The sequence below is a fragment of the Aquila chrysaetos genome, chromosome 17 (assembly GCF_900496995.4).
Source record: "Aquila chrysaetos chrysaetos chromosome 17, bAquChr1.4, whole genome shotgun sequence".
In the NCBI taxonomy this organism is placed as follows: Eukaryota; Metazoa; Chordata; class Aves; order Accipitriformes; family Accipitridae; genus Aquila; species Aquila chrysaetos.
In genome coordinates, this window is record NC_044020.1 from 26589498 (window position 1) to 26613888 (window position 24391).

General features: G+C 39.6%; 1 protein-coding gene and 1 long non-coding RNA gene across 10 annotated transcripts in view; one reads left to right on the forward strand and one right to left on the reverse strand.

Moving 5' to 3' along the window:
• WNT7B (Wnt family member 7B) overlaps positions 1–24391 on the forward strand; it is a 98422-nt gene that overhangs the window by 58997 nt on the left and 15034 nt on the right. The gene's annotated exons all lie outside the window — the stretch shown is intronic.
• The window catches only part of LOC115352673, a 41181-nt gene that overhangs the window by 1417 nt on the left and 15373 nt on the right, over positions 1–24391 (reverse strand). For 3 of the 4 annotated variants that reach the window (XR_005930769.1, XR_005930770.1, XR_003927226.1), the window contains one exon: positions 22903–23022. This is a non-coding gene — a long non-coding RNA (uncharacterized LOC115352673). Of the gene's footprint in view, positions 1–18574; positions 18859–22902; positions 23023–24391 lie in introns of those variants that run through there. The other variant, XR_003927227.1, reaches the window with a different exon arrangement.

Below are 24391 nucleotides of genomic sequence, written 5' to 3' on the forward strand. Positions count from 1 at the left end.
CAACTGTGCATCTGTTGCCAACACCACGTCTGGGGCTCCATTGTGCTCCAACCATGCATGTCTTCCAGCCGCAACAAAGCAGCAGCCAGAAGGCATGACACAGGAGCAAATGTCCACCCCTGTGACTTCTGGGGATCCTACTGTGCCAGGGGAATCCCCAGTAAGTTACCTAAGCTGGATCGGTGCTGAGCTATTTTTTCAAAGAGGTGCTTCAGTGAATGAGGGCTGTACCACCTATATAGTACATGGGAGTCTGTATTAAAAACAATTGGAATAGTTCAGAGGACAGAATAACAACTGTAGAAATTATGTTAGGCATGGGGCATTTGTGTTGCTGTGAAAGATTTATAGCAGCCAGAGATAAAAAGTGATGGAGAGATCCAAATTAGTAGCATGAACAAAGGATGTAACATGGGATGAATTAGCCAAGCATTCTGTATAGCTTTTTTTGGTATATTTTTAGCTGGGAACTTTTCCATAATCATGCCAACCCCAAAGAAAAGTCACTGCTACACTCACTTTACCCATCCTGTCCCTGTACATACTTGTATTTGTCACCTTCCTGCACTCATCCCTAGTTTTCATGCCAGCTCCTCACATAAAGTCATCTTCTGTACTCCCCACTCATTCCTCTTGCTGTAAGCCTCTTTCACAAATTACCTCTTTAAAGATTACCTCTAACAAATGGATTCACAAATTAATTGGTTAACGATATATCGTTATTACTGATAACCATTGAGGAAAGATAATTGTCCTTCTAATTTTCTGAAGGCAAGGACCCTGATCTGGAAGAGTAGAGCCTCTGGTCCTATCAGGTTATTGATGCAAAAGAGCTCCAGCACTAAGGACTGGTCTCTAGTCCCTCAAAGGAGGGTTGGAGCAATCTATCATGTAGGTAACTCTAAAAGTTACAGATCATTATTAACAGTTGAAAGCAAGTAACTCCAGGCAAGAAGTAAGCAGTACAGCCCCTTGAAGTATGGAGTCAGATCAATAATGGAAGTGAAACCTACTGTTGTTCTTTGAAAGTGGATTATTCTGGCTGATTATTTGTGCATTCGCCATTTCCTCTGGAATTCTCCAGGTTGAAGTGCTTATCAACAGACTGCTTTTAACAGTACTAAATCCAGGCAAAAATGAGGTGTTTTGAAAAATATAGCTGTCAAGATATCAAAAGTAATCTGTAGATGTCTCCTTTGGCAGGCTCATGATGTGGAAAATGATCATGATTTAGCAGTATTCATTTGGCAAATCATTGAACTGCATGTCTGACAGGGAAGAATAAACAGGCAAAAATAAATAGGCAAAACCCAAGGAAGTTCTGAAGTTTTTTTAAAAAAAATCTCTGACCTTTTGTATTGATCTGTAGATTTCTGGCATATTGAAAGGATGAATCTGAAGTGAGGTTAAAGCCCTGTTTACCGTGGGAGGTCTAGGAAAACAACATCTTAAGAAGTTTCCTGTTGTCACCTATTCATTCAACTTTTGGTCCACTCTCCAGGCAGAGAAGGGGAAGGATGGGAGAGAAACTACAGTTTTAAAGACTAACAAAATCTGTGCATGGATTTTATTAATTCACAGGTGAAGAAGACTTTACAAGTTACTTTGAGAAACACAGTCAGAAAATAAAGTTGAATGTCATGGTTATATACAAGCATGCACTCATACACATGCACACATAAACTGCTTAAGAAGACAGCATAATTTCAAAAAGAAGATTAAGAAAGGGAGGGAAACATCTTCTGAAGGAAAGATACTGATGAAAAAAATGATTCTTTCTGTATTTGCACTGGAAACAGGTAACTAAGTCCTCATTGGATCCCAGCGTTTCAGCTGCAGGCCTGAAAGACCATGGGAATTGGGCATGAAAGATACATAAGTGATGGTGTCATGGAGAAATGGTTGGCGTCTTATCATACATGCTGAGGGGGTGTCAGTCAGCAAATTATTCTTGGTTCAGGCCATATATAGGCTTAATTAAATTTGGATTCGGACTCACATATGAATCCAGTCATTTTTATTCTGGGCTATGATGGTGGTTTAACCGAGATGCCAAATGTTCATAAAAACCTCCTACCAAAAATGGGAGGAGTAGAGAGGCTCATTATTCTCCAAAAATGGAAATTCACATCCAAGCAGACACATTAATCTAGCACAGTAGTGTCTAGCATGGGACGAGTTGGCCAACTTGGAAAGCTAGACTTGCAGTATGAGCAGAAAACTTGCAATACATGAAGACAGGCGGCATTCTTAGGAATGCTTTACAACCATACTTGTGCTTTAATGCTATCAGCAAATCAATGAAGGGAACCATAAATGAATCCAGATAGTTTGCCTAAAGTAAGTACATTTCTATCTCACTTTTTTGCCTTTCTTTCCTCCTGCCATTTCTTTCTCTGTTACTTTATGTTCTCATTTTCCAATTTTTTTAATTGATTTATGTTGTTAGTCATATATTTATTAATGCTTAGTAATATTCATATATCAGGTTGACTGTATGTTTATTATTCTAACATCTGTGTATTTATTATGGGAAAATCTATCTTTACGGACTTGCGTTATATCCAATAAAAACAATATGGGGGAAAGAAAGAAATCATACAGCTGGAAACAATTTGGAGGGGGAAAATGAGTTGGAATTAGATTATTTTAAATGTGATACAGAGCAGGGTACACACTTCACGGACGGAAAGGCAGTAATCATTTTCGTCGTAGCAGTAGGTGCTATGATTGGTTTAGGCATTTGTCAGTTATTGTGAACCTCAATTGCACAGTGGCTTTTGGACCTAATGTGGAAAAATTTCTGGTTTTTTGTTGTTGTCATATAGCATGGTCCCAGACAACAATGTCCTTGGAGTGTTCGAGCAACTGTTCAGAAAGAAGCTTGTTTTCAGTAATTTGAACGGTATGTCTGCGTTGGTGCTAGGATATGGTAAAAAACATTTCAGTGTGAGAGCTGGCTTCTCAGGAGATGGCATCAGCTTTCAATTCCTAGTGGAGCAGGCTGCCTGGGATGCCAGGAGAGAGGTGCATAGGATGCATTCAATCAGCTGTACTAGGACTGTGTGCAACTTCCAGAAGACCACGTAGGACCAATACAAACCGGGTCTTTATTACTCACATGGCTACCTTGAAGTGACCGCCGATGTCCATTTCACAGAATGTCATCTGGAGCCGTTGCATTTGCAAGTGTGATTTAGTTAAACTAGTAGGTGCTATAAATACCATGGCAAATTTAATGAGCTGTGGCTTATGCAAGGATAGTTTTTAATAGAAGCACAGTGGTGTATAACAAGATGTATAATTCTTGGTTATTTAGAGAGAGAGTTTTCTCATTATTAGGCTGAATTAAAAAAAAAATAACAAAACATGCGTAGTGAACCACCATCCGTACCAGCTGGGTAACTGACAGGCAGGCAGAGGCAACTGGTAAAGAGGAAAAAAAAAAAACAAAACAACCCCAAATCTGAGGACATCCTCAGTGTGCTCATTTCGCAAGAAAGATTTATCACACTGCAAACATTCATTGCAAAGCCTTCTCTTAAAATGTCTCAAACAGCGCATTTCTTTTCACAACTGACATGTTGTTGCTGGAAGGAGAAACAAAAATATCCTTAAACTTAAGGATATCCAGTATATTTGTTCTAGCTTATTAGATATATATTATTGCAGAAGGATTTCAGTTATGTCAGTGACTATCCCACAAGTTGCCTTACAAAGGTAGGAAGGCCACGCTGGAGCAAAGCTGGGCTATTCCACCTCAAGACCCACGCACTTGCATTAGTTACCCTACAGGCTGTAAGGTAAGTACTATAAGGCATGCAAGCTGCCTTACGAGGTCAGTTTTTCAGTGCAATTCATCTTGGTGGAAAGCTAAACAGTGCAAAAAAAGCTGTGATAATCTAGTAGTTACAAGGTAAAGTAAGTGAGCGGGCTATTTTAGTTTGCATTATCATCTTTGGAGGAAATTAAGGAGTTGATTCAAACAGTTCATACTTTCTGAGTGTAGAAGGGTGGGTAAGTTTTCTACTATCACAAATAGCAAAGCAAGACAGTAACCCAAACCAGAATAAGAAAATAAACCTCCCAGCTGGTGGTAGCTGAGGTTGGGAAGGACTGGTAAAAAAGTTATGAAACAACTACTGTGCTAAGAATTTATATTATTTTAACTGAGGAGTCAGCCTATTGTGAGACTGGTAGGTTCAGACTCTTCTTCATTTTAGTAGGTTTCTGTCACTTGGAGGTTTTCAGAAAAACAAAAATATCTTTCTATTCTAAGGAAGTACTGTTGTGTTAAAGAAACATTCTATTTTGAGAGGATGGAGGTTTCCCAGCTTAGTGAATCAGTTTTGTTGGTGATAATTTCTCTGTGCTTTAAAAATTTCTTAGATGCCAGAGCCTCATAATTATCCAGTGAGGCTTTAGTAATATTTTCAAAACACACTGTAAATCACAGATGAAAAGATAAACGTGAATGGACAGTACCTTTTGTAAATTATGAGTTGGCAGTAATAAATTTTGTTTGGCTTTGCTAGAAAAAATGTAATTTTTCTACATTAATTTTATCATCTCTACCTCTTTTTCTTTGTCTCCCTATAAAAGAAATGGCTAGCATATATAATCTGTAGCATATAATAATTTCCAACCATGAATAGACAATTTTTTATATTTCCCAATTTATATTCTCTACTCCCTAGTCTTTTTGTACTGTCTAGTTCAAGTGCAGCTCATTTGTGTTTTCTTCTCCCTCAAGGGTCATGAGTTTGAAGAAAAGTATAAGTTCTCTTAAATTAAAATTTATTGTTGCCATTTAAATATTTACCTCTTTGGCAGAAGGCTTGCTTTGAAAGGCAGACATCCTTATTCTAAACATAGCACTAATACGTTAATATAATTACATCATGAACTCTGCATGGCTTGCAGCTGGATGAGAAATGGTAGATTTTGACCTGAATGAAATCTGGAATTTCCATCCTGAGGGAAGTGCTAACTTTCAAAAATTCTGTTTCATTCCATTTTTACATATAAAAATGAAGACTTTCTTGGAACGGATGTTTTTCTGTAGACATTTTCAAACTACAATACACTGATATACCTGACTCCAAACAACTCTGTTTTGGTTTGTTAGTGCACTTAATTTAAAATTAGTTAAGTGCATTGATGTAGATTGATGCAGGGAACTGTAGCTGGGGAGACTCGAGTCTCTGTATCTCATGAGCTCTGCTCTCACAAGCTTCTGTATGTATTGTAAGCTATAGTGTTCCATAACACACCATATAGCCTGATAAGCGACATCACATAGCATGACACAATATCTTCCTGTGATCTTAAACCTCAGGTCTCTCAGAAAACAACTGACTGACGTGGGGATGCTGTTTAATACTTTGTTTCAATGGTTCAAAACTAAATGGACCTGGTTTTTATTAAATGGAATAGCTCCATTAAGTGTCAGTATTGAAAATAAACATTTTTTTGGAGAGGGGTGGGTACTTATGGTTCTTGGCACTCTGCAATCATCCTAATAAATATGTAATTAGCTGTAGTGGAAAAGGGTACTGTTATGTATAATGTGGCGTTACAGGCAGAGTCTGTAATGACCTGTAACGCTGATCATCTCCTGCTCAGCATTGGCCAGAACAAAAATCCTCATTTTCTGTTGCTTTTAACTTTGTCTTTAGCTGCTCAGGATAAAATTTTCCATGTTGCTTTACTGGCCTGCCTTGGGATGAGTGAGTCAGAGGTCCTGTGGAAAAGATAGTATGCAAATTCTAGGCTATTATTTAATTGAATACTGTACCATAATTTGGACACAACAGGGCTAACTGCGTAGCAACATTAAGTTCAGCATTTCCTTACTTCCAAGTGCCTCACTTGGAAAGTTAATGTTCCTTTAATGTCATTTTTTTCATGTCACTTTGTAATAAAATTGCTGGCTACAAATGATCCATAGCATGCTGGCTGAATTAGTTGCTTCCAGTGTCCCAGTCTATTGGTCAATGACTTACAAAGTAATGCACGCTTAAAACAGGAAGGGAAGTAACATTTAAAGTTAAATAAAGTGGTGCTGGGCTTAATCCAAAATGACAGGGGCCAAATTCTGGTCCTATTGCAGTCAGTAGAAATTTTGCCACTGCTTTCACCAAAGCCAGGATTTTACAGCCACTAAAAAGGCTCTTTGCTTTTGGGTACAAGCAGAAGTTCAAATTGGAGCTGAATTTCATAGCAGGGACTCGGATAAAACCTAATTAGTTAAATGGAAATCAACTACACGACATCTGATTTTTTAAGTACAGAGCAACCTTACAAACAGGCAGGTGCTGCCAAACCTTGCCACGGCAAGGAAAGGTCTTTATGTAAGATGACAGGTAGCGCGGGACAGCAGCTAACCTGCTGGTATGCGATCCTGTAATAACTTGGGGTTCTAATGACTTTGGAGATTCCTTGAGCTTTGCTACTGTGGTTAACTATGTTGTCAAAATCTCTTCCCTAGAATTACAGATGATAGGTTTGGTCATCTAGTTCAACCTCTACATCAAGCAGGACAGGCTAAACATAACATTAGACTTCAGAGTTACATGTGTAGCAGCATCCCTCCCTTTCCTCCTCTGTTCTTTGGGATACGTTCTCTTTGGTAAACCATCTGTTTCTAAATTGAAAAGCTTGAAATGCACAGAGAGGCATTTACAAACATTACGAAAAACACAGCAGTTGTTGATCTCTACATTTTGGTTTGCAAACAAATGTTTTAACATTCGGGCTTAGATTGCCGATCCATGCAGTTGGCTGTCTTGCCTCCAGTCATGAGCAATTTCTTTTCCTAATAAAGTGGCTGGCATATTCCAAAACATTACGTCTGACAAATATCTTATTTTCTAATTGACAAAATTTCCTTCCTGAGTATCATGCATGACTTTTTAGCATTGGATTAAATTACCCGTGACTGTAGTTTATTTCTTACTGACGTATTGTATGTCCATAACTGTGAAGTATATTATTGTTATTGATATAAGAGTCAAACTAAAATGAAAGTACTAAAGCAAACAAGAAAGAGGACTATATCATCTATTATTTGGAGGCTTCAAAAAATGAACCTAGCATGGTAGTGCTAAGGTAGCTGTTCTCTCAGCGTTCAAACTGGCCAACAGCTTTAGTCGTGCTCTGTTTACCCAGTATGTGCCTAACTTTGAACCCTCCATTTTAAGTCCTTTTAAAGTAAATGAGGGTTTGAAAGTGTTTCACTTTAAATGCATGCCCAAGTGGTTTGCAGAATACAGAAGTCATAGTGAAGGCCAGCATGCAAGACCGAGCTGATGACGGGTCCTTCAGCTAGTAAGAAGTGTTGCACCTATCCAGTTTTGATCAGATTTGGCCTTAGAATTGAAGTGGATCTAGGAGACAACTTTTAGCCACAAGTGTAACCTGTTGCTATCTATAATGCTGTCTCCACTGCACAGGTTCAACCTACAATTTCTGGGACTGTGAAAGGAAGATGATTCCTAAGACTTAACCAGTGTCGGTGTAAAAAGGTGGGCTCAGATGGCTGAGGAGTCTTTAAGTAGACTGCACTCACCCCAGAAATCTCACTGGTGCACTGGGAGAAGACACTTCTATCTCTAGATAGAAGTCAACAGACATGGACTGAATTGCTGTAGACTGGAAAGCTCTATTCAAGTTGCTAAAACGAACAAAGTTTACTCATGGATCATGGTTTATTTATACCTGTTCACTCATTTCTTCATGACAACATGGAAACTCGTTTTCTGTCTGACTCAGTCTCCACCCATGCTATTCAGAAGAGGTCTCCGTGCGATGTCCCCTCTGACATGGTCAATGCAACCTTGCAGTTTCTGTGGGGAATGGCACAAGAGATAATAGTTTCTGTCTCTGTTGCTGAACTAAAGGGCTTCAGACAACAGAGGCAGAAAAACGGGGAGCTCCTTCCTCACTTCTTTCCTTTGGCCCCGTTTCATACCACATAGCTCCAGGCATTTGGATGAGATATCTAAGATAGGAACCTAGTCAGCCTGTATTCCTTGTATGGTCAAAGAAGAGAGAGAAGCACTTCCAGAGGGCAATTTGGATCTTAATTTGACTGCATGACTGTCTGGAGGTCCCAGTTGACTATCCTGGGAGCTTAAACTCCCTAATTAGGTATCAAATCAGTTAATATCTAATTTTGGTTTGTCTGTGAAATTTTTCCTCCTCTCCATGTACATTTTTCAGGAGATCATGTGATCCTCCAATATACCTAATATGCGGCAGGCATGGAAACATGACCTTCCTTTAAAGTTCTGGCTATTTTTGGTATTCACCCACTAGTAGTACCTGCAAAAGTTGTCCCAGCTGATGACTTTCAGACAGATACTGGCAAAAAAAAAAAAAAAAAAAAAAAAAAAAATGCTGCAACCACAGGCATAACTCCACCACTGCTATTTGGAAATTTAAGAACAAGTGGGAGTCCAAAATTACCACCAGATGGTGCACCTATTTAGCAACTGACAGAGACATGTTCCACAAGAAAGGGTAGCCACAGCCTCCAGCAACCCATCAAGTTGCTTCCCCTGCTGTTTATTCTCAGCTGTGATATAAATTGAATGTGTTTGAAACATGGACCTGCCAGTCATACTATTCTGTTACATTTAATATGGAGTATGTTTTCAATCTCTGTGATGGAAGCCTTTCAACTGCCTGGCTAGGGACACGAGGAAGTGGGAAAGAGCACAGCAGATCTATGAATGCATGTAAAGGGAGAAGGAAAGAAAAAGAGATGGGCTGGGAACAGGAAAAATCGGTAATGGCAAATGGCAATGAGCAGGCTCCAAAATCAAACATGGTCATCACTGTGCATTGGTGTTTCATTAAATTGGGCTAGTTCTGGCTATTAATGGTGGGCAGCTGGGAGAAGGTTGAGGTCAGGGCATTTCTGAAGGGTAGTCTTGATGTATAAGTCAATGTTTTGGAAAACTGCCAATGCCAGTATCCCAGATGAAAACACATGGGATATTTAAGTGTATAGCAAAGGTGGTGAACCTTCCTAGACAGTGAAATGATTTTTATTCTCTGACTGCTTCTCATTCCTAAGCACTTGTGGTACTCCATACTCAGAGAAAGATTAGCAGAAGTTGATAAGCATGTATTTTCTGCCATATTTCTCACAATGTCACAAGACCGTGTGATTCTTTCAACTAGATTTGCTGTAAATCAATACATTATCTTGTGTAGGACACAAGTAGGTGTCTCTTCCCATTCTACTCTACTTGCTTTAAAGAAAATTCTAAAGTAATATCTAGGTTCCTGGCAATCCTCTTTCATTAACATTACAAAATTGATGCAGAAGAAAATATTGTGAGTCTCTCATTCCTTTGCATAGGTGTGTCCTTTACCGCTTTCTATTGTTTTGATATGTTTTAAAGGATGCCCTAAATAGAATTTAATATATTGCTAGAGAATGATTAATTAGAAAGGTTGTTCTTTTAATTACAACTTGACCAGTAAAGAAATGTCTGAGCTGAAAATTTCCTAGTGAGCAAAAAGTGAAAACATCTGAATATTCTTTAACCCGAGAAGTACTCATTCAGAATGGATAACATCATTTTGCATTCTCTTTGTCCAAGCTGAGAGGAAGGCGTCAACTCCAGAAGCTCAATACAATTCCCTTCCTTTCATTTTTCACATACCCTGTGGCTCCTAGTTCAATGTGAGAACTATCATTTTATGGTTAAGGCATGGACCAGGAGATAATGGACTTGGATTCTGTTCCCAGCCATGCCATATACTTTTCTTGTGACCTTGGGCAAGTCACTTCATACCTCGCTGTCTGGAGACTAAAGATGACTAATTTCAGTGGGGAATTGAAAGGCTTAATTAATGTGGACTAACATCCACTTAAACATTTGTGAAGTACTCTGGGATCCTCAAAGAAAAATGATTGCTGTTAAAGTCTTCTTATCCAAACAGGAAGCAAAGGACAGAAATGTTGTGAAGGGATTTGGTCTTCTAGAAAGTGAGTCCAGGTCTGAAAAAAGACCATATTGAAAAATCCCAGTAGAATAGGCCTGGTCAAATTATTAGCTTAGTTTGCATAAGAAGGAAGTTTGGAAACTTTAGGCAGTTGTCCACAATGAGCCTAAACTCAAATTTCACAAAGAGAAAATACTTACATGTTCAGTACTTACATGTAACATAAAAGAGAGAGAATAAAGCTCACAGGGAGAGTAACTGCTGGTTACTTGCTTTATGCTCGCTGTATGTGTGCTGTGATTCTTCAAGTAAATCTTCCCGTCTGAGACCCTCTTTTTCTAGCTACTGGTGCACAGTGACATCCTGACACCAGTGATGGGCCTTGAACACTTTTTCCCTCCTTCCCTTTCTTTTTCTCCTTGCTGTCTCCCATTTTCTTTCACTTCAGCAGTCCAGTAATGCTGAAACCAAGTTCCCTTCCCTTTTGTTTGCTTTTCCCTTGTCCATTGATCAACCATTTTGCTTTATTACAGACACTGTAGTATTAACTACAGTATAAACAGAAGCTCTTAGCAGGAGAGTTAGCTGGGATTTCCCTGTCCTCTTACACAACTGAAGTTTCTGCAGCACCACTTTCTTGTTTGTTTTCAGGGATTAGTGGCGATATTCCACATACTGCTGACATAATGAGGCATAAGCTTCACTCAAAGAAGGCAAGACACTGATTTTTAAAAGACCCTGGACTACTGTGCTACTAGGGATGGGCATGGAAAGTTTGAAAGGTGGCAGACTACCCTCATATCTGAGTGGCAGTAAGATTGCTGGTGGGTCTTTGCACAGCGTGAAGTATTTCCGTGAATACTGTGTCCTGCTCAAATACAAAGTGTCTGCATGGAATATCTCACACACCAGCATGTGCGTGCTGTCAGTTTGTGTTAGCCAGAGAAACATGACATCATGTGATAGACAAAAACACTACTTGGTACCATATAGCCTAATCCAAGACTTTTCACGTGAAACATTTGTTTTGGTTTGGTTTTAAGACATTTGCCTTTCTAACTGGTCTGTTTTAATTAGAGCTCAACCTGAACCACAAACGATAGATTTGAACTTTCCCAGAGTTCAGTGGTGTTCAGATCTGGCTTTTGGTTTGGCCCATCACAAAGACAGGGGTCAGCTTCAAAGTTCAGATCTGGAAACAGGCTTCTATAAAGAGGGGGCTGAAAAGGTTATTTAATGAGACCCATATCTCATTTTAATGGTGGATTTGTAGTAGAGATGCTAGTGTTTTTTAAAAGTACTTTTACATAAGCAGCATCTCGAAGACTGGTGTTAATACCAACCTATCTATTTAAATACTCTTGTATTTATACTGCAGAAAGGGACTTGTCCCTCCTTTCCTGGTCACAAAGCCTGGGTCTTGGTCTGAAGCTGGAGTACCTCAAAAACCTACAGATTTTTCTTCTGATCTTTGCTTAAAACTCATCCTTTAGTTCTAGGGTATCGCACTTAAAAACAATGGAAGCTCTTTGTGGGCTAGAAATTTGATCATCTTATCCTCATAACATTTAGGTTTTTTGGCTGAAAGCCAGCTAACTCACGGGGCCAGCATCTGCCCATTTGTCAAACTCTTGCAGGTGTGGATCACCATTTTAGCTTGCCCAGTACCTGGCAAAACACAAGCTTAACAAAACACAAATAATAAATAACAACCACTAGTCTACTAGATAAGATAACCTGACTAATAGGATTAGCTGGATAGGTTCAGATTAAACACTGATTCAGTATCTTTCATGAGTTCTGAGAAGATTCATGTACTTCTTCCTTGTTTATGTGAACCTTGTCACTTCCCAACTCCTGTCAGGACCAGAAACTCCAGAACTGAAAAAAAAGACTTAGCTCTTGTGATGCTTCCAGACTCATTTTGCAAACCAGAGAGGTTTGGACCAGAATCTAAACTTTGTGTATTTATCCAAAACCCTCCGAGCTCTTTACTCTTTTAAATCTCTTTCATATGTGTGATTTGTGCCGTGTCTTGTTCACTGGGGTTACAAACTTGACTACCAGGCAAAGACCCTTTAAACACCAAGGAGCGTAGACATCGTTACTTGAACCTTGCTCTCCTCCCAGGAAGTTTGTCAGGCAAGTGAAATGTATCAGAAATGTGAATGCCACCACACAAGCAGTGTAAGAGCATTTGGAAAATAATTAAGCAAATTCAAAAGCAACTTTTAATCCAGCCCTTTCACCAGAACTTTCTCATTTGCTTTCCACAAATTCTGAGCTCTGACAGGGGATGCCAGTGACTTACGGGGTTACTGCCCAGCTGTTCACCCTGCATCTGGAAGATGTGATCTCTGCAGTGCAATTAGCAGAGCAGAATGCGGGCTCGTACTGGTAATCTGCAAACCCAGCTTCTCTGCTGCAACCACCAAGGAAGGGCTGGTTTGGGCTGGACTGTAAGCTAAAGCCAATGACACACGGTCCTTCTGCTACCATGGGAGATATCAAGGGAGCGGTAACATCCTAAACGGCCACACCAAGACTCACCGCATCTCACCTGTCAAACCCTACCTTGCCAAGAATGCACCAGAGACACACATTAAAGCCCCCACACCTAAAGGATGAGTGGTGAGTCACCAGCAATAGTGCTCACGTTATAGATTTGCTTGGGAAATTTGATATATTGAGTTGGTCCTCTAAGGTGTCCTGCCAGGCATGAGAAACCATGCCAGGAATTTATGTGAGCAACATATTTGTAGGGCAACCTTAATGAACAATATGCAGAATTATCCTCCAGGAGACAATCCAACAGCAATTCCCAGCAAATGCAATGAGAACCTCTCTGCTATGTTCCTATGCAGGATTTTACAGAAAAAAAGGCAACATTCTGGTACACTATTTGATACAAATTATTTTTCCTTTTTTTGTCAAGCATAGGAAATAGTCTTTTGTCTATGTCTATACAGTTCTGCAGAATATCTTAAGGCCACCTTGAAGAGCAGAGTCACTAGACAAGATGAAAGCATAACAATTTCTGTGCCTGGAAAGTGCTATCCCAGACACACAGGAGCTGTTTCTCCATGACCAGTAGCCTGAAATGCTTTTCAGAGCCCCCAGCCTGGCTGTCACCGTTTCTGAGGTTGGGCAGTACTTCCTCCATATTCATTGCTATTACCACAGAAGGGTGTGCAGATCAAGGTATTTCTAGATGTCATTATTTCATAGTTATTTGACATAATACTCCTCTTGTATTGCTGTTGCAGTCAAAACTACAATGTGATGGATGGTTATGCCATTTTATGATATTTCTCTGGATTTAGTTTGGAAATCTGACAAATAATTTAAATAAATATTTATTTATTAGAGCCCGTCTAGACCAAGTAGATGCCTAGTGCATGTGATTCAGTTTAAAAAAGATACTGCTGCTCTTCATAAACCTTATTTTACAAATGTCACGACTAAGTAGAATTAGTACTTTATTTTATATGAAAGCATCCTCATTCTGTACATGATAGAATCAAGTACAATGATACTCTGAAAAAAACTAGAAAAATACGTGAGAATAATTTATATTATGTTCAGTAGGATATCTTTATCCTAATCAGTGAAACCAACAAAGTCATCTTCTGGCTTTTAATGTAATGAAATCTTTTTTCCCCAGTAAGAATATAAAACAGGATAATGGACTGATAGCGGAATATTTTAAGGGTGGGATCTCCTTTCCTAAAACCACCATATACCCTCAGCAATTACACTTAGATGACTGCTGCCAGCATAGTTGGAAAGGCTCACTGTGCAGGGAAATCTGGCTTAACTCTCTGATGGGATAAGTTTAGACTCTCTCCCTTTCTTTGCATTTTCTGCTCCCAGTTTTGGGGCTTCCCCACGCATCTTGGTAGCTTCTGGAAGTCTTGCTTTTTTGGTGTCTAACTCTCTCAATGCTTGGTAAGGCTGGATTCCTATTCCGGCCACATGGAAAATACTAGGTGGAGGAACATCTAAAAGATAGGCTTTAGAGCCAACATCCCTTTGGAGATTTAGCTCTAGGTGCCTAGCTCTTGCCCTATAGATGTAATTAATTTGGTATACTGTAAACATTGGCATCTCATCTGAAAACAGTACCTCATACCTGCAAAATGTCTTGGGCTGGGCTTGCTTGCTACTGCTCTTGCTTTGTATGTGTTTCCAAAAGGGTGTTTCTAGATAAATACATATATATATATATATATCAAACAATTGTGTTGGCTAACATAAGAAGTGAGTATGAGAAAAAAGTCTATGCTGACAAATAGAAGGCGGCAGCTTTTAAGATCCTGCTTAAAGTTGCACATGTCTTACTAGCAGTCAGGAAATGTCATCAGCTCCAAATGGGGACATGAAAACATTTAACATCTCTCTGAAACAGAAGCAAATGCAATCTCAGCAAAACTTCTGGCAAGACACTTAAATTAGTTATTTTTTCAAATTAAAAATAAAGGAAGGATGCGGATCTAATGCTATACAGGTACGGCATGTGAGGAGGGGTGAGTGCAGAATGTTAGGAGTGGATTCTAAGTGCTGTGTAGTTCTCTGGCAGGCATGGTGATGCTGAGCATTCCTGTGTCCAAATCCCTTTATGGCTCTGGCAGTAGATGACCAGTTCAATACTATGCTAGAACAGAATGTGGAAGAGCAGAGCAGAGAAGTCCCAGTCCCAGGAGCTGCTGCTTCTTTCTTGGAGCTCTCCTGTCCCACCATGCAGCTGCATGGCCATCCTCCCTGAAAACAGGGTTGAATTTGTGTGTCAGTTGTTGGTTGAGAGGTCTACAGCTAAATTCCTCTGTGGCCTCCCCACAAAGAGAATCCAACAAGCGGACAGCTTGTTCTCTTACAGGTCCTTCTGCCATATGGATAAATGTCTTAATCTCCTTGTGCCCCTGTGAAAGAGAGGTAATAGTCTCTCTTCTGTTGCCCTCTCCAGCTGAAAGATGCAGCTTCTTAAGGCAAGGACTACCTCTTGCATAAACAGATTTGTGTCTAACACCAATTTCAGCTGGGTATCACTTAATATATCTGTAATTCAATAATTATGGCAAAGTGGTACTGGCCCACTAATAGGCTCTGCACAATATATTGAGGTAACATTCATGATTTAACTAAACTGCCTCAAGAAATTCTGAAGCAAGAGCTGAAATTTCATCTGCAATGTACACAGATATTCGCACCCACAGACACCCACCCACAGACACTCTGGCATGCCCAGGTATAGGAGCTTAGTGCTTACAACTATTCATAATTCAATGAACCCTTTAAAAGGTGTTATTATTTAACATGTTTCTACAGCAAAGCGCAGGTGTGCATGGTGATTTACAAAAGCATACAGACATGACCACTGCCCTCAGGGATTTGTTATCTAGGTTAGAAGTGACATAAGATAATACAGGAAGAGATGACTTCATGCAAATGGCAGTGCAGATTTATTTTTAAAGAGCTGTTCTTCAACACAGTATATTTATGTCAGGCCATTGAAATGATTGAAACGAGTTAATTAAAATACTGACCCAGCAGAGAGTCCACTGAGAAGGTCTGATTCTGCAAGGCAATGACTTCTTAATATTCATGAGCATGGTAGTAGGGATGACAGAGTATTTGTGAAATTGGGTCCATAGCAAGGTCAAATATAATCACAGAATTATAGAAGAATTTAGGTTGGGAGGATCTTCTATTGACAGCCAAGGAGAACATCCATTCTGAACTGATTCATTCACTAAAGGCTCAAGCTTATAAAACCCACTCACATGAAAATCTCAGTGACTAAATGGTTTGGTAGCAACCTACCCTGCTGTTTTATCCTACTAAATTGAGCATGAAGTTGACTTGAAAACAAATTTACTTTAAAAATGTGGTAGTACTGTCCTCCATTTCCCTGACAGGTTTAGAGTGGAGGTTTCTTTTCTGCTGGGTTTTGGTGTGTCTTTTTTTTTTTTTTTTTTTGATGATGTGGCAAGCATATTTTCTATTTCTTAAATCAGACAACATTTTCCTTGCTGAACACCACACAAGTATCCCAGAAACCTTTACCAGGCCATCTTGTAGTGCAAGAACAAACCTAAAAAAAACCCCAAATATGTGCCCACATAGCTATAGATTCCCTTGCCTTTTTCTTAAATATTGTTTTGTATTTCTCCTTGTGAAATACCCTTAAAAAAAAAAGGCCATAATGCATTGGCAAATCCTGTACATAAGAACTGTTACCGTGAACAGATTGAGGCAGTTGAATTATTAGAATTGAATAGAACAGAACAGAACAGAATAGAATATATAATAACATCTGGTTCCTCATAGCCCCATTTAATTTAAGGACTTTAGCATACTTTAAGACCCAGTTTCTCTGAGATGCCTTCAGGAGTCCATGTTTTCCAACATGGGGTGCAAAGAACCTTTTAAAACCCCAGTATGCTGCAATATGTCTCCAGCTGAGCTTTCACATATTACGATTTATCAAACCACTAGTCATCACTGAAAAGAAAAAGCACCAAACATTCAGCAGGGAATCATTAAGTCCCACAATGGGATGTCAGTAGGTCAAGAAGAGAACCCAGGCAGGAGACGATCTCTCTGCTCCAGCTTTTGCTTCCCACGTACTACTTTGACAGTATTCGCAGTAGCATTGTGAAAACACAGCCGGCTGTGACACTGCACAGGCTTTTCTCAGTGTACAGTGTATCTGGGAACTACCACCTCATGCTTTGTGCACTGTGTGTTTCTCAAGCCATGCTCTTGTGCATTCTTTAAATGAGTGCTCAGCACCATGTCCTGATTAAACCTCGACAAAACCAAGCAGTGGCGCTTTGGGATCAAAATGTAGTTTCCCCATTTTCTGTAAGAATGAGATACAGATTGTTTGTTAAGGCTGAGTTAGTAAGAAATACTTGCTACGACAAATATAGTTTTACAGGGAAAGACCAAAAATTTCATATTTCTCTGGGCATTTCTAAATGTGCTCCCAAAGATGACAGCTAACTTGCTAACCTCACAGGAGCTGTCCCAGAAAACTCCACCAAGGCACATGCTGCCAAAACACAGTCAAAAACACAACAGAATTATGCTCACTTTGGAACAGAAATGCTGACTATTGTTTACGGTTGCCAGGAGTTAACTGAATATGTTTAGGGGATAAACTAAGTAAAAAAACCCTGTAAATTGTTGGAAGCCTCATTACAGAAACCACTGTGGAAAGTACCACCAAATCTTTAGAAAATAACCATGAAATTGGAAAAATGCTTGAAAAAATGTGGAAAGCAGAGACATAGTAAACAGCTCTTTTTAATAGACATGCTTCCAAAAGTATATAAATAGTGACAGCAAGGAGCTGCAATAAGGCAAGTGTGAAATAAATCTGGCTCACGTACAACCCATTCTAAAAGAAAATTTGAGAAACCCACATGAGCAACAGAAAACAATCCAGTTGACAGAGTGATTCTAGACTGATGGCCAAAATTCTGCCACCTCCAACCATAAAAACTTAGTGGGAGTCTAGAGATGAAAAATGCTGAATAAGAGAAGAATCTGTAAATAAACCGTTATGTCATAGCACTACACATTCTCGGCTTTGAAATCTGCAGTGTTCTCTGTCCCAACCACGTGTCATCGGAAATAGACATCATGAGCAGTCTAGGAAGGAGCTGCTGAAATCATGTGCAACTCCTGCTCTAGCTCTATCTGGATGAAGTAAAATTAAACAAAACTATTTTAATTAGACAGTAGTAGGAAAAAAAAAAAAGATTTTAGGGAGGAAATGGGAAAAAAAAAAAATATTGTAAAGAGAACATTACCCAATGTGACCATTGGAAGGCTCCATCGGATTTGACCAGAAAGTCCTGCCAGAGTAACAGATATTTGATCTGCACCAGGTTCATCATTCAGGAGCACTTCTGAGCACATGTGCTACAGGAGGACCCTCATGACCACGGGTGACGATATCTGTTTTTTTGACAACAGGCTACCCAGTAATCATTCAGTCGGTACTTTCTTAGTGAGTGGAAGATGAAGAAAAAAAGCTGGTCCACTACTCAGTGGAGTGGACCCCCGAGGAGTGTGTAAACCAAGGATAATGTCAAGAAGGCCAAGCACTTCTTGCATCAGCCTTCACCAAAAAGGTCAATGGTGATAGAACTAATATTATCAAGAGGAATACCATCACAGCATCAGACAGAGGGAAGTATTTGTCCAGGTTGAATGCTTTCCAGTTAGCTGTCCCTCATCTCAGAACACTTAATGAAACCATTTTAGAGCCATTAGTCCTGACAGCCATTAGCGCTGAAAAGTTGTAGAGAACTCTAATTAAGAAGAATTGAAAAGACAAATGTATTGCCTTTGTCTAAAAGAAAAAAAGAAAGGAATTATAGGACCAATCAGCTTAACTTCAGTAAATGAAAAAATATGGGAACAAAAACCCATTTGTAAGCTCATAACTGAGAACAAGGAGATGAGTAACAGTCAGCAAGGATCTGTCAAGAACAAATCATGTTAAACCAATCTAATTTCCTTCTTTTGCCACCCAGGGCCTCAGAGACAGAGAAGCAGCAGTTTATATCATATATATTGGACTTAAATGAAGCTTTTGACACTCCTTTCTATGACATTCTCATAAGAAAACCAAGGAAAGGCTAACTAAATGGGTACATACTATCTGGAAATTATACTTGGAGGGTAGTTATCAAAATGGAAGGGTGTACTAACTGGGTTTCCTTTGTGATCTGTGCTGGATCTGGCACCGGTCAGTACTGCGCTTTTGACTTGACCAAGGGAATAAAGTGTGCACATTGAATTTACAAATGATGTCGGGCTGGGAGGGACTGTAAGGAAGTTGGAGGAAGTTTGGGTCAAAATTGAAAATGATCATGGAGAAATAATCTGGAAAAGAAAAAAAAAAGAAAAAAAAAGAAAGAGGAGGCAAATCAGAAAGACAAATACATGGGGATCTATACGTGGGAATAATCAGCTGCATAAATGCAAGATGGGAAACATCTGGTGTGATAACAGCTGCACAGAAGACAACTGCAAGCTGAGTAAGAGTCAAAAATGTCCTGCTGCTGTGAAAACACCATGCTGGCATGAGTAAACAGGAGTGTAGCATGCGAGACATATGAAATGCTCCTTCTGCTCCAGCCCCGAGCAGGCAGGGCCTCGGCTGGAGCTCTCCGTCGCATCTCCGGCACCGCACTGCAAGGCACAGGCCAGCCCATGGGGAGAGCGGGGGGAATGGCCAGAGCTCTGAAACTGCCCTGCGAGGACTGACGACGGAACACATCTAGAAAGGGGTGGAAGTCTTTAAATATTTAAAGGCTGCTGCTAGAAGGGAGCAATCGGTTCTTAGAGAAAGAAGCAGTGGGTTTGTGTTCAGAAAGACAGTTTCAGGTTAATATTGTTAAAATGTGTACCAACTGGGGTCCCGAGGCACTGGAATAGACTGTGGAATCCCCACCACCGAAGATCTTTAAGAACAGGATAAATAAAATCTGTCATGAAGGACACCTGTGTTATTAGCCTACATTAGGGTTGAGGGATGGACTAGAGACCCTTCTGAGGCTCCTGCCAGCCCTGCTTTTCTATGGTGGTTTTTCTGCTTGTACAAAGTAATGATGTCAGTGGTCTATAGTTCTGACACGCAGCACGGGGTATAGTAAATTAGAGGGATAGAGAAATTAAACCAATCCCTACTTTTAGATTATAAACCCGAGAAGCCCAAAATTGATTACAATGAAAATGCAAATAGAGAAAGGATCTGCTCCAGACAGTGAGAAAAATCCCACTGACTTGTATTGCCCTTGAATGGAAGCCAAAGAGAAGAGCCTGTACTATTTTTCTTGAGAATTGCTAATGAGCGTGTTGAACAAAATATGAAATTACAAAGGAACTAAATTTGTCTGTAAAAGCCTTCATCTGGCCCTACTTGGGGTGCTGTTGTCTGAGTTTTAGTTTACTCACCTAGATGTATCTATTGTCTTTTGCCCCTAAAAAATGACTCAACATGTCCTCAGATTTCACTCACAAAAGATGACTTGTTGAAAAGGATAGGTTTGGCAAAAAAATCAAACTTCTGTCGTGGTTCGTTTCTTCTTACTACTGACCTATATTGTATTGTGTCATATAATCAATCTGGTGTCTACAGATGGTGTAAGTACATGGGGAATTTGTTTTGTTTAACAGCAGCACGTAGTATTTTTCTCCATCATTGTTGATCCAAGATTTAGCAAATTACTGGCTAAACAGTATATATTCTACAGTTTAATACTTAAAGTTAAATTACAGTTCTAATGGCTGACATTCAGTGGCACTCTTATTCATCTAGCTGCTGACATAAGACATTTCAGAATGATGTTTGGGGTAGTAATATTCTCGTCTAGTTACTCAGAAAAGTGGATAACTTTGCTAATAACTACAGAACAGTTAAATCTTTAACCCTGCACTCACAGCTGAATGATCAAAATATATATTTAGCATATATCATTCTCAGCTGATTGTGGTTACATGCTGAAAACATGCTGCTGAATATGTGCATGCTAGAATGTAGTAAACTACAGCAATTATAGAACTTGTAATAATTTCCACATCAGACCATGCTAAGTTTAGTGCTCATTTAGCAGTCTGAAACTTAGTCAGAGATGACATCTAAATTAGGGGTAAAGTATAGGCTGCTCCACAACTCCAACAGCAGATAAATAGGCTCCTCTCACCTTATCTGCCAGAAATCACTCCTTTTAGGAAGCAATGATCCAATATATATCTGTCTGAGCAGCAACTGCCTGCATTGCTGGGTATTAGAGCACTTTTAAAATACAGCCCTCTGTTAGAATGCAAATGAACTCAAGCAAACGGCAGTAACTCAGTCCAGCAGACCACAGGCAAGACTTCTTTCATGGTCTGGCAGATTGCAAGAAATGACCTTCAGCACCTTCACCAAAGACAAAAGGCTTCATTTCAATTAGCACTGGTGGTGATCTCCCACTGGAGTTATTAGATCAGACAGTTACCAGATCAGACAGAGTAACATTCACGTTACTCATAAAAACATTCATTCTGTGTTTTGGAAATTAAATCGGAACTGTCTTTGACACCAAAGCAAGCATTTCTAAGAGGGAGCTAGTGGAATCCAAGGGCCGCACAAAAAAGTGTCTTTTCCACCAAAATAAAATCTTGACAGAATTATTCTGGTCTACATGACAGAAAACATTAAGAAGTCAAACAAGAATTTTTCTTCTGAGACACAGGTAGTGAGCATATATAGTGCCAAATAACTAGGTGACCAGGATATTCACTGGAGAAAGACAAATCTAGCTTCAAAGTTAGGTCAAATCCCAAATCTTCTGCTATTTATAATCTTTCCCCATTTCATGAACAATTCTGGAAAGACTTGTCTCTGTTTTGTTGCAGAACAAGAATATTTCTGAAATCTCAGAAAATTCCATAAAATGAGATTATTGTTCTCCATCCAGGTATCACAGCAATCATTACTCAAATATTTTTAGCTGCCTAACAAAGGCTTCCTTAGAACTGATTCCAAGTGATGACATGCTAATGGAAAGCTTTGTGTACAGCAGACACATTATTTGAGCACAGAACAGAGGTTCCCCTCCCTCCCCCATCAGCATTTTCTGATAGACCCTACTGATCCTAGGACTTTAGAGAACTGCTGAGGTAATGCTTACACTGAAGTTCAAGGGAAGTTTTGGAACATCCTCTAGTTAAAAAAGACCAGAACCAAAAGAACTTAATTCTTAGCAGGACAACTTAACTTGCAAAAGGAATCTGATTTTCAAGCCAGATCTTATTTCTGAGCCCTTTTTATTTTAGAGCTGCATTGAAACAGAAGAGTAATTTCTTCAGAGAGTCAATATGTTTTCCATTTGGTATCATCCCATTACTTGAGATAATTCCATCACTGCTATAGCTCTCAAGTGGGTGAAAGAAAGATGTTTTCCTCTATTCTTGAAGGTAATCAGGGATGTAATGGGAACAAGGGGGAGCAAAAGGAAGATAAAGACAGGATATTCTTTAGTTTTACAAAACCGATCAAGGGAAGCACCATGTGAAAACTCACGGACAGGTCACAGACACAGGGGCCATGATAAAATGGCTTACCTTCTACTCTGGATACATGTGGAATATATTGAGCTTAAACATAAAACATAAGCAACCTCTCTGTGGTTAATCTCTGAGTAAATCTACTGAACTGTAGCTCACAGCTGCTATGTTCCCTGACAGGAATATGTTTCTGCTTGTTTATAAGCATTTCTACATATGTTTCAAAGGTGTCTGAACAAAAAATTTTCCTGGGTCTGATTTTGCATTCTCATTTACCCTCATCCTGAAGAAAAGGAAACCATATGTATATATATATAGTTTCTATTACATCTCATATTTCCAATCTTTCAATTTATAGATTAAGAATAGATTTTTTTTAAAAGAAGATGAAGAAAGAAAACCTGCAAGTCAACAGAATACATTTTAGAACATGGGTCCCAGATTTGACTTCAGCTGATGGGTGAAGAAGGGAGGACTGAATATTGATACACGTTTTCAGAGAACACACTAGGAACTAGAACAGTGGTTCCCAAACTTTTTTGGATTGCTATCAACCCTCAGAATTTCTTGTGGACCACCAGGCATCGTTATCATCAAACTTTTAATTGAAAACACTATTAAAAACAGCGTTTAATATGGCTCTGCGGATTAGCTGCAAACCCTTTACCGTGGCCTCCTGGACCACCAGAGTTCTGCGGACCACGGTTTGGGAACCACTGAACCAGACTACACACATCGTACACCCCAACAAAACACTTCTGTGTCTGAAAGCAAAGTCAGTCCTTCTATTGCATGATGTACTCAAAAAATACACAAGTCAGTTTAACCTTCTTGGTACCTGAAGAACACAGCACCCTTTTGTTTTTCTCTTACCTTAAGTTTCTTTTTTATTGCTCTGGAGAAACAAGTAAATGGTGCCAAAAACCAGTTTATGATTGTTTCTTGTAGGATCTTTCCCGTATCCGGCAGTGGTGTAACCTTTCAGGAAGCTATCTATGAAAATAAGAAATATAAAACATAAAATATCCCACACTGTGCACTGGTCATTCAAGAACAGTTATGATATCTATGAATCCTAAAATAAAAAATTAAAAATAGCTTCTAAGTTTTTTAGTTTTTTTTTTTCTCCTCTGGAAAATTTGTTCTTTTTTTTCCCTTCCCAATCCATTAACGATGTTAAAGCTCTGTGTGTGGTCATTATAGCATTTCAGCAACTTTCTGCAAATACTTTACAGTTATTCTTTGGCTGCAGTATTACAAGATTGTCTGTTTATCACCAGATAAACACACAGAGGAAAATGATGATAGCGCTAAGAAGGGAACTTGTAAGGAAACGTTATAAATACGAACAGCAAAACACCAAGGACCATGATCCAGCCCTACATGAACTCAGTGACAGAGTGTGGTCTCACGTGAGAGCAGGAATGGGCTGTAGCATCCCTTTTGATCGTTCTGCCTCGGTATCTCCTTGCTTACGTGCATCCCACAGCCAACCACTGTCTAGTAAAGAAAGGGGGCTTATTTACCTCTCTTCATAGACTCAATATCAACAGCTATAACATGGACTTGGGAATGAGGAACCGTGGCAAGTAGTGGCATCGTAGAAAAAAAAAAAAAGAACTTTTTTCTAAAAAGACTTTTTTCTGAACAAGACTGTGCTTCCATGACAGTATATCTGTCTCACTTGTTTCAGAGAGGAAATAATGCTGCCGCAGCACTTCCATACCCCTTGTATGCTCAATAGCCAAGGTAATGCAGAGGTTTGAGTCAGAGTGGGAGTGGAAAAGGGTCACTACAGCAAAACTAATACGCAAGAGAAGTCAGCAAGCAAAAGGGGCAGCCTCTACTTTACCTTGAAAGAAAACAAAACCTACCCAACCCTTGCCTTTATAGGCCTCTCTTGCAATACTTTACACTCAGCATCGCTAATGGATGCTACTGGAGCATTTGTAAAGGTGGATTAATAATCTTCCCCATTTGTGTCCTAGCCCTCTCGCACATCTGAAAGGGTCTGGTATTTTTTACATCACCTGAATGTTTTTCTTTTTCCATGCAGTGCCAATGGTTAGAGGTAACTATGGTTTTCCGGCGAGCATTGCCACCAGTGACTCGCTTATTATTAATCTGAAATAGATAAAGGTCAGCTTGCAAACCTGACTAGACAGTGCAAAAACAAATCGTGTCGCCTCACTTCACCACTGTCCAGACTCATGGCCAAATTCCCCTCTGGTGAAGGGGGTCAGGTGGGACTATCATATGGCTGGTGCTTACCTGGGGTAACACGCCCCAGTTGAGCTGAGCATTTTAAAGCCATACGTAATTCTGTAAGAATGCGAAATACACACTTAGCAGTAACGCCCGC